This window comes from Macaca thibetana, chromosome 11 (assembly GCF_024542745.1).
Source record: "Macaca thibetana thibetana isolate TM-01 chromosome 11, ASM2454274v1, whole genome shotgun sequence".
Taxonomy (NCBI): Eukaryota; Metazoa; Chordata; class Mammalia; order Primates; family Cercopithecidae; genus Macaca; species Macaca thibetana.
In genome coordinates, this window is record NC_065588.1 from 27,630,824 (window position 1) to 27,642,325 (window position 11,502).

At 43.2% G+C, this 11,502-nt stretch overlaps 1 protein-coding gene across 13 annotated transcripts in view; it reads left to right on the top strand.

Annotated features, from left to right (window-relative positions):
• The first annotated feature begins 5,672 nt into the window (after positions 1-5,672).
• The window catches only part of LOC126930047 (liprin-beta-1), a 176,154-nt gene continuing 170,324 nt past the window's right edge, over positions 5,673-11,502 (top strand). For 12 of the 13 annotated variants that reach the window (XM_050746650.1, XM_050746655.1, XM_050746654.1 and 9 more), the window contains exon 1: positions 8,460-8,707. The gene's annotated coding sequence lies outside the window, so the exon portion shown is untranslated. Of the gene's footprint in view, positions 5,831-8,459; positions 8,708-11,502 lie in introns of those variants that run through there. The other variant, XM_050746652.1, reaches the window with a different exon arrangement.

Genomic DNA, 11,502 nt, shown 5'->3' on the forward strand with positions numbered 1-11,502 from the left:
GCACAGCCTCTACTGCCAAACTCGGTTGTATTCTGCTACTTCCTAGTTATGTGACCTTGGGCAAGTTACTTAAGCTCTCTGTGGCTGGGTTTTCTCATCTGTAAAGTAGAAACAGGGTTGAAGGTAATATATTTAAAGGCATTTAAAATACAGGTTGAGTCTCCCTTATCTGAACTGCTTGGGACCAGAAGTGTTTAGGATTTCAATTTTTTTTTTTTTCTTTCAGATTTTGGAATATTTGGATTTTACTTACAAGTTCTTGTAAGTCACTTGCCAGCATCCCTAATCTAAACATCTGAAATTCAGATTGCTCCAATGGACATTTCCTTTGACCATCATGTTGGCACTCAAAATTTCAGATTTTGGTGCATTTTGAATTTCGGATTTTCAGATTAGAAATGCTCAACCTGTAATATCTGGCACACAAAAATCGGCATATGTTCGCTATCATCATTACCATTTTAATTATTGCTGTCCTATTTTTGATTCCTTCAGTAGTGTCCACCATCCCTGTGGCATCCACTGCCTCATGGCTCCTGACTACTACTTTTTCTAGGTGTGACTCTCAGCACCTACTCCCTTTTCTGCTGTATGTTCTACTTCAGCTCCTGTCTACTTTCTTCTGATTTCATCTTCTAGACCTCATGCTTTTACTTACTATTCTGTACATGACCTTTATTCATTCTGTATATGGCCTTTATTTCATGTGCCTCCTTGCTTCTGCTCTACTCTATGGTCTGGTTTTCTAGACATATTTGGTGTGTCATATTAAATATCTTGAGGGAAGATATACACGGCCCAGTTAGTGGGTGTTCAGTATAGACCTCTGCCGAACAGTTCCTGTGCCTGTTTGCCCCAGGCCATTGACAAGTTTATAGCTGGCTATCTTCATTCAGGTGGGAATCCGTGCTTCAATCAGTGCTATTGAAGGGTCGTAGGAAGGTCGCTGGGGAATCCTGGGTGTAGAGAGCCATTTCAGACTCTCAGAAGGAAGTTGTGGAGTTAGCAGCGTCAGGGTTTCATGGAACACCCTTTTTTAGTTTGTTTGCTTTAACGCCATCCCGATCACAGATGAAAAAACTGAAGCTTGAAATTGTCAAATGGTGCTGGGTCTTATAATTCAGAGCACACACTTAATTTTATCAAAGAAGAGGTGCTATTCCTTACACTTTCTTTCTTTTTTTTTTTTTTTTTTTTTTTTTTTTTAGACGGAGTCTCGCTCTGTCGCCCAGGCTGGAGTGCAGTGGCCGGATCCCAGCTCACTGCAAGCTCCGCCTCCCGGGTTCACGCCATTCTCCTGCCTCAGCCTCCGGAGTAGCTGGGACTACAGGCGCCCGCCACCTCGCCCAGCTAGTTTTCTGTATGTTTTTTAGTAGAGACGGGATTTCACCATGTTAGCCAGGATGGTCTCGATCTCCTGCCCTTGTGATCCGCCCATCTCGGCCTCCCAAAGTGCTGGGATTACAGACTTGAGCCACCATGCCCGGCCTCTTACACTTTCTTTTATTCAGAAATGGGTGATGATCTTTTTTTCAGAAATGAATGTAAAAGGCACTAATATGGCTATTACATAATGTAGAATTCAGAATTCAAACCGTATAGGGTCAAATGGAAATTAAAGTGAAGTAAGATTAAGAGGTTTAAAGCCTTTAAAAGACAGACATACTGGCTGGGCACGGTGGCTCACGCCTGTAATCCCAGCGCTTTGGGTGGCAGAGGTGGGCAAATCATGAGGTCTGGAGTTCGGGACCAGCCTGACCAACATGGTGACACCCATCTCTACTAAAAATACAAAAAAATTAGCTGGGCATGATGGCAGGTGCCTGTAACCCCAGCTACTCGGAAGGCTGAGGCAGGAGAATTGCTTGAACCCAGGAGGCGGAGTTTGCAGTGAGCCGAGATCATTTCATTGCACTCTAGCCCAGGCGACAGTGTGAGACTGTCTCAGGAAAAAAAAAAAAAAAAAGACAGACATACTAAAGTGATAGTTAGGATACTTTCTCATTGCTTCCTTAACACCCTGGCTAGTTTAACAAACCACAGTACTAATTATCTGGCAATTCAGATGCTGCACAGTCAGCATCCTTTAGTGGAAAGGAATTTCTGAAGATAGAATCTGGAAGAGCAAGGGAAAGTAGCAGAGAATCTAATTTTTATAGGACTTGGGAGATAGATGCTGTATCCTGAAGATTTATCAGCAACTTGTTTCAACGTGCCAGGAAAATTTCTTCAATGAAAGCATTTGTTTAAACCAATTTTTCCATCATCATCTTACATCTGTTTTTAGCTAAAATTTATTCCTCTTAGTCTTCTTTGACAGAAATGTCTGGGTTAAAGTTAACCCACCATTTTAAAATGTAAGTTCTAGTTAAGTAAAAGAATTCTAGTTAAATATTAGGAAAGACTAAAGAGATAATAAATTAATGATTGTCTAGGTGACAGGTGAGTGAAGTAGAAATTAATGGATCAGTCTGAAGCCTGGGAATTGTATATATGGCACTGGTCCAGGAAATGTCAAGTTGGGTAAATTTTGATCAGTAGTGAGCCATGATATATTATTTGAAAACTGAGCCCTATTTAATATTGTGGCAGGTGGAAATCAAGGGGGGGGACTTACTGGTTTTGAGTAATGCTCTGTTGTTACTGGGCATGTTCCTAAGACTTTGAAGAGGCCTATCCACAGTGCATGTTGATAGAAAGGATGGCCGTGCTCTCCCACCCAAAGGTTTGACAGCTATAGAAAGGCTTGAGCTGCTTGGGGCAGACACTATGCAGATCACCTGCATTCAATGAAAACAGAAATTGCTCCTGTGTATTGAAAAGGCTGGCTCCCTATCTTGTTGACCTCTCTCAGAATACAGAAACCAGACATACTTTTTAGGAGACTCAATTAACGAAGTTTGTAATGAGGTTAATTGTTTAAGGGAATTTAATTTGTTTAATTTAGTCATTCGTTGAACATTAATCAAAGACCATGAAAACCAATTATCCTTATTTTTAATTAAATTTTTTTCAACTGATAAATAGGCTAATAAAATGAGTAAGTTGAATGTAACTAGATGTTTAGACGTATCTGGTGGGTAACCAGAGAATAACCAGCACAACTGGGTTGCAAGGAAGAAGTGATTAAAATAAGACTCCCCACTTGGAGCAAGATATTGTGCCTGTTTCTAACCTGTCTCTGTGAGCAAGAAGAGAATGGGGAGGAGGGCTAGATTCAGAAATGATGTCAATGATGAGAGCTAGGTAGTGGCTTAGCATTCAATGAAAGGATATTAAAATAATGTCTGGATTATCACCAATGCCATGCTTAGGATCAGACAGAATAAGCAGTAATTTCCTTTAGAAGGAATTCTAAAGCTAAGCTTGTTTCATTTGGATTTGGGTTCATGATTTATACCATGTGTTTAACCCACTCTGCGTTTGGCAGTGTAACTGGGATAACAACAACTGGAGGCACCCAGATCCTTTGTGATCAGTCTGGTCAAGTTATTCCTGAACTTCTGAAGACCTAGACCATAGCAGGTTATGAGCAAAAGACAGCATTCATTCATTCATTCATTTGGTGAATCTTTAATCAATATCTATGGGACAAAACATGGTTCTAGATCCTATAAAGGATGTAAAGATGAAATAAATTAGCATTCTGTTCTTGAGGGCTGTAAGAAACTTGCAGCCAGAAAGGAACATAAGGCACCTATAAAAATAACAGTACGATTGTTTTATGTCATAGGAAAGAGGAAAATATGTTTGCTTATGACCTATGATGTGTCAGGCAAGGTGCTCTGTCATCTTGCATATGACATCTTGTCAGATCCTTGCAACCACACTGTGAGGTAGATTTTTGTAGAAACGGGCAAAAATCACAGTGAGGACATATTATTAGGGAATATGGGTGCAAAGTCATGCAGTTCATGCACTGTGGGGATATGAAGAAGAGTGGAAAATAAGTTCAGAAAGGTAAGTTGGGGGCAAGGATGTGAAGGCTTTTGGACACTAGTCAAGAAAGCCTGATGAGTTTTGTTCCTTGGTAAAGGGAGAGTCATTTAAGTTTTTAGAGTCAGGAGTGATCAGGGTTGTGCTTTAGAGAGCTGCACCTGGAAGCCTATAAAGCCCAGACAGGCAAATGACGTGGACTTGATGAGTAGGGTGAGCCTCTTATGGCATCCGTATCCAAAGCAGGGGAGATGTCCTCATGCCTGCTCAGGTTTGGGGATGGGGTGACAGAAAGAGTCAGCTTGTTCTGTTACTGCAAAGGGCAGAAACGACAGTGTAAATTGTGGACAATCAATGCTTTAGAAATAGAAAGACAAAATAGGTTTGGAGTCAAATAGACCTTGGTTTCTTTTCTTTTTCTTTTCTTTTCTTTTTTTTTGAGACGGAGTCTTGCTCTGTCACCTGGCTGGAGTGCAGTGGCGCGATCTTGGCTCACTGCAACCTCCGCCTCCCGGGTTCAAGCCATTGTCCTGGCTCAGCCTCCCGAGTAGCTGGAATTACAGGTGTCCACCACCACACCCAGCTAATTTTTGTATTTTTAGTAGAGATGGGGTTTCACCGTGTTGGCCAGGATGGTCTCAATCTCCTGACCTCGTGATCCGCCCACCTCGGCCTCCCAAAGTGCTGGAATTACAGGCATGAGCCATCGCGCTCGGCCCCTAGACCTTGGTTTCAATCCCAGTTCTGGGCAATCTGGAGCAATTTACTTGTATAACCCTGGAGAGTCTTTGATTCCTCATGTCAAAATGATGCTAGTAACACTTACAGGATGTTTGTGACGATTAAATGAGACACAAGACAGATGTCTTTGGGGAGAAAGTCAGTAAAGCAGGATCTAGATGGAGATGAGAAAGATCTTTAATGGTGGGCTGCTTGCTTCTTTGTGTGTGTTACTGGTTGCCAGATGAGTTCAAGCAGGGGCTGGAAGCTACCTGTAAGGAATGTCGATGAAGGGTTTCTTGCATTTTAATAGTGGTTGCATCAAATGACTTTTAGGATCCATTTCAAGTTCTAATTGAGTAGTTTACTCCTGCTCCGCGGTGTCTCTTGCTCCCTACCCCCCAATAGTGGTTCTCTTTGGCAAAAAGTTACCAAAGGTAAGGCTGGTCATAGGAATAACTAGGCAGAAAATATCTAGACTTACAGAGTAAATTAGCATTGAAACCATAGGAATCATAAATAATCATTTGCACTAAGCCAGCCAGGAGCCGGGATAGTAAGTTCTGGTTACCTTCTCATCAGGCATCCTGTGTTGCTTCTGCTGCACTATCCTGATTTTTTTGGAGTTTCCCCAAGATACCCAGAGGCCAGTGATTTCAGTATGTTTATTTAAGGGTTACACTGTCTTCAAAAAATGAAGTATCATGGTGAAGCCTAAATGTAGAGCAGATAAAAGAGCTGTAACTCTGGTTAAAGAGGTGGGGGCGGGGGGGGGAAAGAGGCTGAAATCTCAACCATTGGTTCCTTCGTCACCCACCCTGTAACCTCTAGCTTGAACATTACTGCTCCAAACCTGGCCTGTTTTCAGCCTTCCCTTTGAGTCTTTTGTTTTCTGGATTCTGGATGGCAGCTGTTATCACTCCAGCTGCAGAGAGGATGGGAGGCGACTTCCTGTTTTTCTATCCTGCCATCTCTGTGGGGGTGGGACATTCCCTCCCCCATCTCCTGCGGCTGGCTGTAGTTTTGGAAGAATGTGAGCCTGGATGCAGCCGTCCTGACTGGGGCTGTAGGAATGGCTGGTAGCCACCCAGCCTCTGTTTGAAGGCATCTGGGAGCAAGACAGGCAACAGACACTGATGGACAAGTTGTGTCCCTGACTGTGGGACAGGGAAGGGTGAGTAGCTAAGAGAAAGGTGAAGTAGTTGGTCCAGAAGTAATCTGAGGGAGTTAAGGGTGTTGAACAAATGGTGGGTAGGGGTGTGGGAGAACGGAAGGGCTCTGGCCAAAGCATAAAAAGATAGAAAGAGAGAGAGAGGAAAAAAAAGAACAAGAAGAAACAGTTTTTGTCTGAGATATTATTTGGGGATACAGTGCATCTAAAGAATGGAAGAGAATAGAAATGATACAATGATCCATTTTCTCACGCCCTGTATTTTTATTGAGCCTTTTCCTTGAATTGGGTACAAGGAATATAAAGAGGTCCTATAAGCAATATGCTTGCTCTTCAGAGTTTGGGAAGGCAGGAAAGGCATTTAACTGGACATGTATAACCACATGTTTACACATCTCTACAATCTCAATCCTTATAACAACCTTTAATGTAGGTATTGTCAGCCCTATTTTAAAGAGGAGGTAACTGAGATTAGGGATGGATGTTTTAGTGACTTGCCCAAAGTTACCCAATAGGTAAGTGGCAGAGCCAGGCCAAGAACCTTGAGTCCTTTTTTCTGTCCGCTGTAACACACAGCTAAGTCTTGGCACAGGACAAGGACTTTAATTAGGCTTTGAGAGAAGGGTGGGACTTAACACACAGATGAGTGGGGATTCCGGTTAGGCCGAAAGGTGAGAATGAAGCAGGGATCTGTGAGTAGACCTGTTTTGACTACAGAGAGGGTTTCCTGGGAGCGAAGTAGGAGATAAGCTGGGAAAGGGAAGTAGAAGCCAGATAAGGGAGAGTTTTAAATGGCTAGAAAAGAATTGCCGGGAAAGGGGGACCTGATTTAGAGGGGAAGAGGTTGATGACAAAACCAAACATTTTAGAAAACTCATCTGGTAGTGGTACAGAGAAAGAATTAGAATTGGGGGAAACTGGAGTCAGAAATTCAAGTCAAGAGTTTGGGATAGTGCAGGCCTGACAAGCAACAAGGGGGTAATGATACAAAGTAGGTCTGTGAGGGCAGTGGCCCAAGCCTGTGGATTTCTTGTAGCATTCTATTGTTTGAAAAAATATATATTATGGACACTCAATACTTGAGATATGGAAAGAAAAACTATGGCTTTGGAGTCAAATAGACCTTGGTTTCAATCCAAGTTCTGGATGATCTGGAGAAATTTACTTACATAACTTTGCTGAGCCTTTGATTCCTTATGTTAAAATAGGGCTAATAACACTCAATTTACAGGATGATTGGGAAGATTAAACAAGACACAATGCTGGATTCTGTGCATCCCTCTACAATTTTTGGCAGATCGGTGAAATGTAAGGCATGTCATCAATCAAAAAACAATGAAGCCTGGCGCGGTGGCTCACACCTGTAATCCCAGCAGTTTGTGAGGCAGAGGCAGGTGGATCACTCGAGGTCAGGATTTCGAGACCAGCCTGGCCAGCATGGCAGAAACCCCTCTCAACTAAAAATACAAAAATTAGCCGGGTGTGGTGGTGGGCGCCTGTAGTCCCAGCTACTCGGAGGATGAGGCAGGAGAATCACTTGAACCCGGGAGGAGGAGGTTGCTGTAAGCCAGATCGTGCCACTGCACTCCAGCCTGGGTGACAGAGTGAGCTGTTTTTTTAAAAAAAAAGAGAAAAAAAGAAAGTTATTAATTCACTATATTTCTAGAAGATGGTGGGTTATATGCTACCTATATCTCACACAAATAAAGCTGCTTTTCACCATTCAGTCCTGCCTCTAAGTAGCATCTGCCTTGAAAGAACCATCTTCTGAGAATCTTTCTCTTCTGTCAGCCAAGGGGATTATACCGCATGATATCTGTCAAGGATAAACGTTAGTTAATTCTTAATTGATAGCTCAGCCACTACAATTGGTTCCATTCAACAGTAATTATTCTCATGTGGTTTGTGGAACTCAATTGTGAGGTCCCTCCTTCCTCCACCCTTTTCAGTGTGTGCATTAAAACAGCAGCCTTAAGGTCTTTAAACGAGTAAATAAATTTTTCTTGCTTCAGAGATTCAATTTTACTTGCCCGAGAAGCTTGTGTGGTGTGATTTTCATCGCTAAAAGCAAAAGCAGCCACATGGCTGATAACACCACTTAGCAATTCAAAGCTCGGTCACCGTTTTCAGGAGTCTCTTCCAAATCTTTCTGAAGTGCTTTTGAAGCTCTACATTCCCCGTCTAAGGGAACACCCAGCAGTCCCAGGATAAAAGGGCAGAAGGGTGAGCTGACGTTTTCCTTTATTTGCATGGCTTAAAGCTAGCCATTTTCTACACCACGCGCCGCCGGGCTCGTACATGCCCGTGTGCCCGTGACACTGAGGCAATTGTTTCTCCTTAAAAAGGGGGTTCGCGTGGGTTAGTTTCGTTTCTGATCTGCAATCTCAGTAACTACAACAAGAAAAGTCTAAAACTCGACCCGCCAGGTTCTTCCCCATCGCATTATCTCCGTTCCTTAGAGATAGCAGGAAGGGCAGCATTCTCTTCCATCCACCCACTTTCAGCCCTAGTCTGGCTCAGCGAGGAATGTATAAAATTAGTGGACTCCTCTGAGTGACGTTCCCCGGCTCCAATCAGCGGGCGCGCAGGCGCCTCCGGCTCCGCCCCACTGCTGACTCTCTTTGGCTGATTCCTGCAGGGAGGGAGGAGAGAAGGGCGGCAGTGGGAGGGGGAGGTACCTGAACTGGGAGTGATGTCAGCTCCCAGCTCGGTGCCTGCCCGGATTCCTGACATGGTGTAGTGCAGGCAGGGTGGGGAAGGGACGGGGAAGGACTCGTGTGCTGCGAGCCGGCGGACGGGCCGGAGTGCTGGGGCTTTGAACTCCAAGAGGAGGTGGACGGGAACTTTTGGAACTAGTGCCGGCGGCTCTCCACCCCCCAGGTAAGGGCGTTTTGCTCCACTACGAGACGGGAGGGAAGTGGCACCGTTGTGTGGCTGCAGCTGGCTGTTGCAGCTGCTCCTCCTCTTCCCTGGGTCGATTTCCTTGTGCAACTCACTCCTGTTTCCCAATGGGAACGGGCACTTTTGGGGGGTGGTAGGGGTGGAGGGTAGGGCTTAACTCCTGGGGCTCCGACCGAGCTTGTACGTGAAGAATACTCCAGGATTGGACGTTTAGGTCTTGTCTGTATCCTTAGACCCCCACACCCTAGGTTCCCAGTAATACCTGAGAACCCCAACCAGAGGGGTGTGTGTCTCTCTATATTGGGGGATTTTAAAATGCCGCAAAAAAATTATGAATCATCGACTCAAAAATTATGCTCGTTGAAAAGAAAAAAAGTTTTGTATTTTTTTGTCTCCTTGTGGCCTATTATATATTAAAAGAATATCAGTGTTATTCTTATATATCAATGTAAAATATCCTTTTGTGTAATCCAGTCAGGACGTGAGAAATTCACTTGGGGTGTGTATTAATTATGAGCTTGTGGGAAAACTCGTCTCTTGGGGGCACACTTCTAAAACTGCAACTAGTATTCGCTCATTTTAACCGAGAAATCCCTTCAGCTGCCAACTTTGTATTTGGAGGGGTTAGGATGGCTGCTGAGAATCTTCAGATCTGTTTCCTGTGGCTGCTTTAAAGGTGGGCTGGTAGTTGTGTTTTCAGGGATCTCTTTTAGAGAAGGGAGTTTTAACAGGGAAATGCGGTAGAAGGCGTGGCATATAAACTCTTAATTATAGAGTCGTGAATTTTTCAACATGTGGGACCAAAACAAATCCTTTCTTTCAGTGAGAACTGCGGAGAGCAATAGAAAGAGAACTTGATTTCAAAGTCCAAGTTTGGTATTTTGGGAAAGCAATTGCCTGTCGGGAGGAAAAAGATACTTTAAGAAGTGAAAAGATACTTTAAGAAGTGAAAGAACAGAATTCTGATTTTTGTTTATTTCCTGTTTCAAACGCTGTCTTTTTCCTGTGTGGAGATTTTGTGTGCCCTGGTCACTAACTGGGTGTGATTGACTTTCTCGAAGGGGCGGGGAAATTGACTCCATACACTGATTCAGGACCCTCTCATCAGTGCTTTAAGGCTCTCTTCTGGAGCAGGAAGGAAAAAAAAAAAAAAAAAGTCAGCGCTGAGACTCCTGAGTCAAGTTTCCCCTTTCTTTCACCGAAGTTCCTCCTTAGCAGTGAGGATCCTACTGTTGCCAGGTCTGGAGGAAATGGGAGTGGACTTCATTGTGAGTCAAAATCCATATCCCAGGCCCCTGAAGGAAAAAGCATTTCCAGGAGATGGAGAAAGAAAGAAGCCACAACAGTACCTCTAGTAAACCCAAGTCAGGAAATGGGATAGAGGACTATCCATGGGGTTCTCTATCTTTCTAGCCAGATGATCATTAGGTTTCAGAACTAGAAAGAAGTGTTTGGTTGTGCCGTTGTTTATGACATACCTGGGTCTGTATTGTTCTTAGTTCCTGCAAAAATTAAATAGGGTGGATAAATAGCAGGCTTTTTGAGAAAGGAAAATTTGCTTTATTGGAAAGACAAGAACATTTTAATTTTGGTTTGTATTTTGGCTTAAGACACAAAAATTGCAAATGGCTCTGCAATAATGGTGAACAAGTCTTTTCTATTTATGTTCTATGGGGAGTACATAAAACATACCATATTTCCAGTGTACTTTTTCAGTAGGATAGAGCTGTGGAGTGGGATAATGTGAACTCAGTGTAGTGTTCCTTGGTTGATAGTGTTCCAACTGCATTTGTAATACCAAAAGATGGGGCTGCAAAAGCCAGACGGTTAAGTAGAGAAGAGTATCTTTAGGACGTTATCCTTATGTGCCAAATTCAGATTTACACTTTCTTTCCAAGAAACTAGTCCTAGTTGAGGGACTTGAATATACCAAAACTCTAAATTTGATTCACAGTTTGAGTAATAGCAGTAATTTTACATACTTAATTTAAACCAATATTTCTCTTTCTCAGTCCATGTTTATGAGGCAGATCTGGTGAGGAAAACACAGAATACTTAAAAGATGTTTGAGTTATTGAGAAAGGTAGGATCAGGTTTTGGTTAAATTACTTTTGACCCACAACTGTCATACTTCCAAGAGCAATTTTAAAAATTAAGGTCGGCCGGGTGCAGTGGCTCACGCCTGTAATCCCAGCACTTGAGTCAGGTGGATCACCTGAGGTCAGGAGTTCGAGACCAGCCTGGCTAACATGGTGAAACTCCGTTTCTACTAAAAATACAAACAAATTGCCGAGTGTGGTGGCGGGCGCCTGTAGTCCCAGCTACTTGGGAGGCTGAGGCAGGAGAGGGAGGCTGAGGCAGGAGAGGGAGGCTGAGGCAGGAGAGGGAGGCTGAGGCAGGAGAATCGCTTGAACTTGGGAGGCGGAGGTTGCAGTGAGCTGAGATCTCATTATTGCACTGCAGCTTGGGCAACAAGAGTGAAACTCCATCTCAAAAATAAATAAATAAAATAAAATAAAAATTAAGGTCATTAGGCCTTAATGAATAAATGTTGATTTGAAATCCAGGGACACATTGAAGTTCCAGATCAATGGTGCCTAATTTCAAGGGCATCATTGACATTTTTTGGGAACAAGTTCACTGAGGGACGGTTAATTAACTGTTTATATAGTCTTTTTGTTACTCCCTGTTCCACCATGAGATAAATCAGAACAAGGTAATTTTTCCCTCAGTTACTGACTAGCTGACTTCTTTTAAAACCTTTCATATTCATA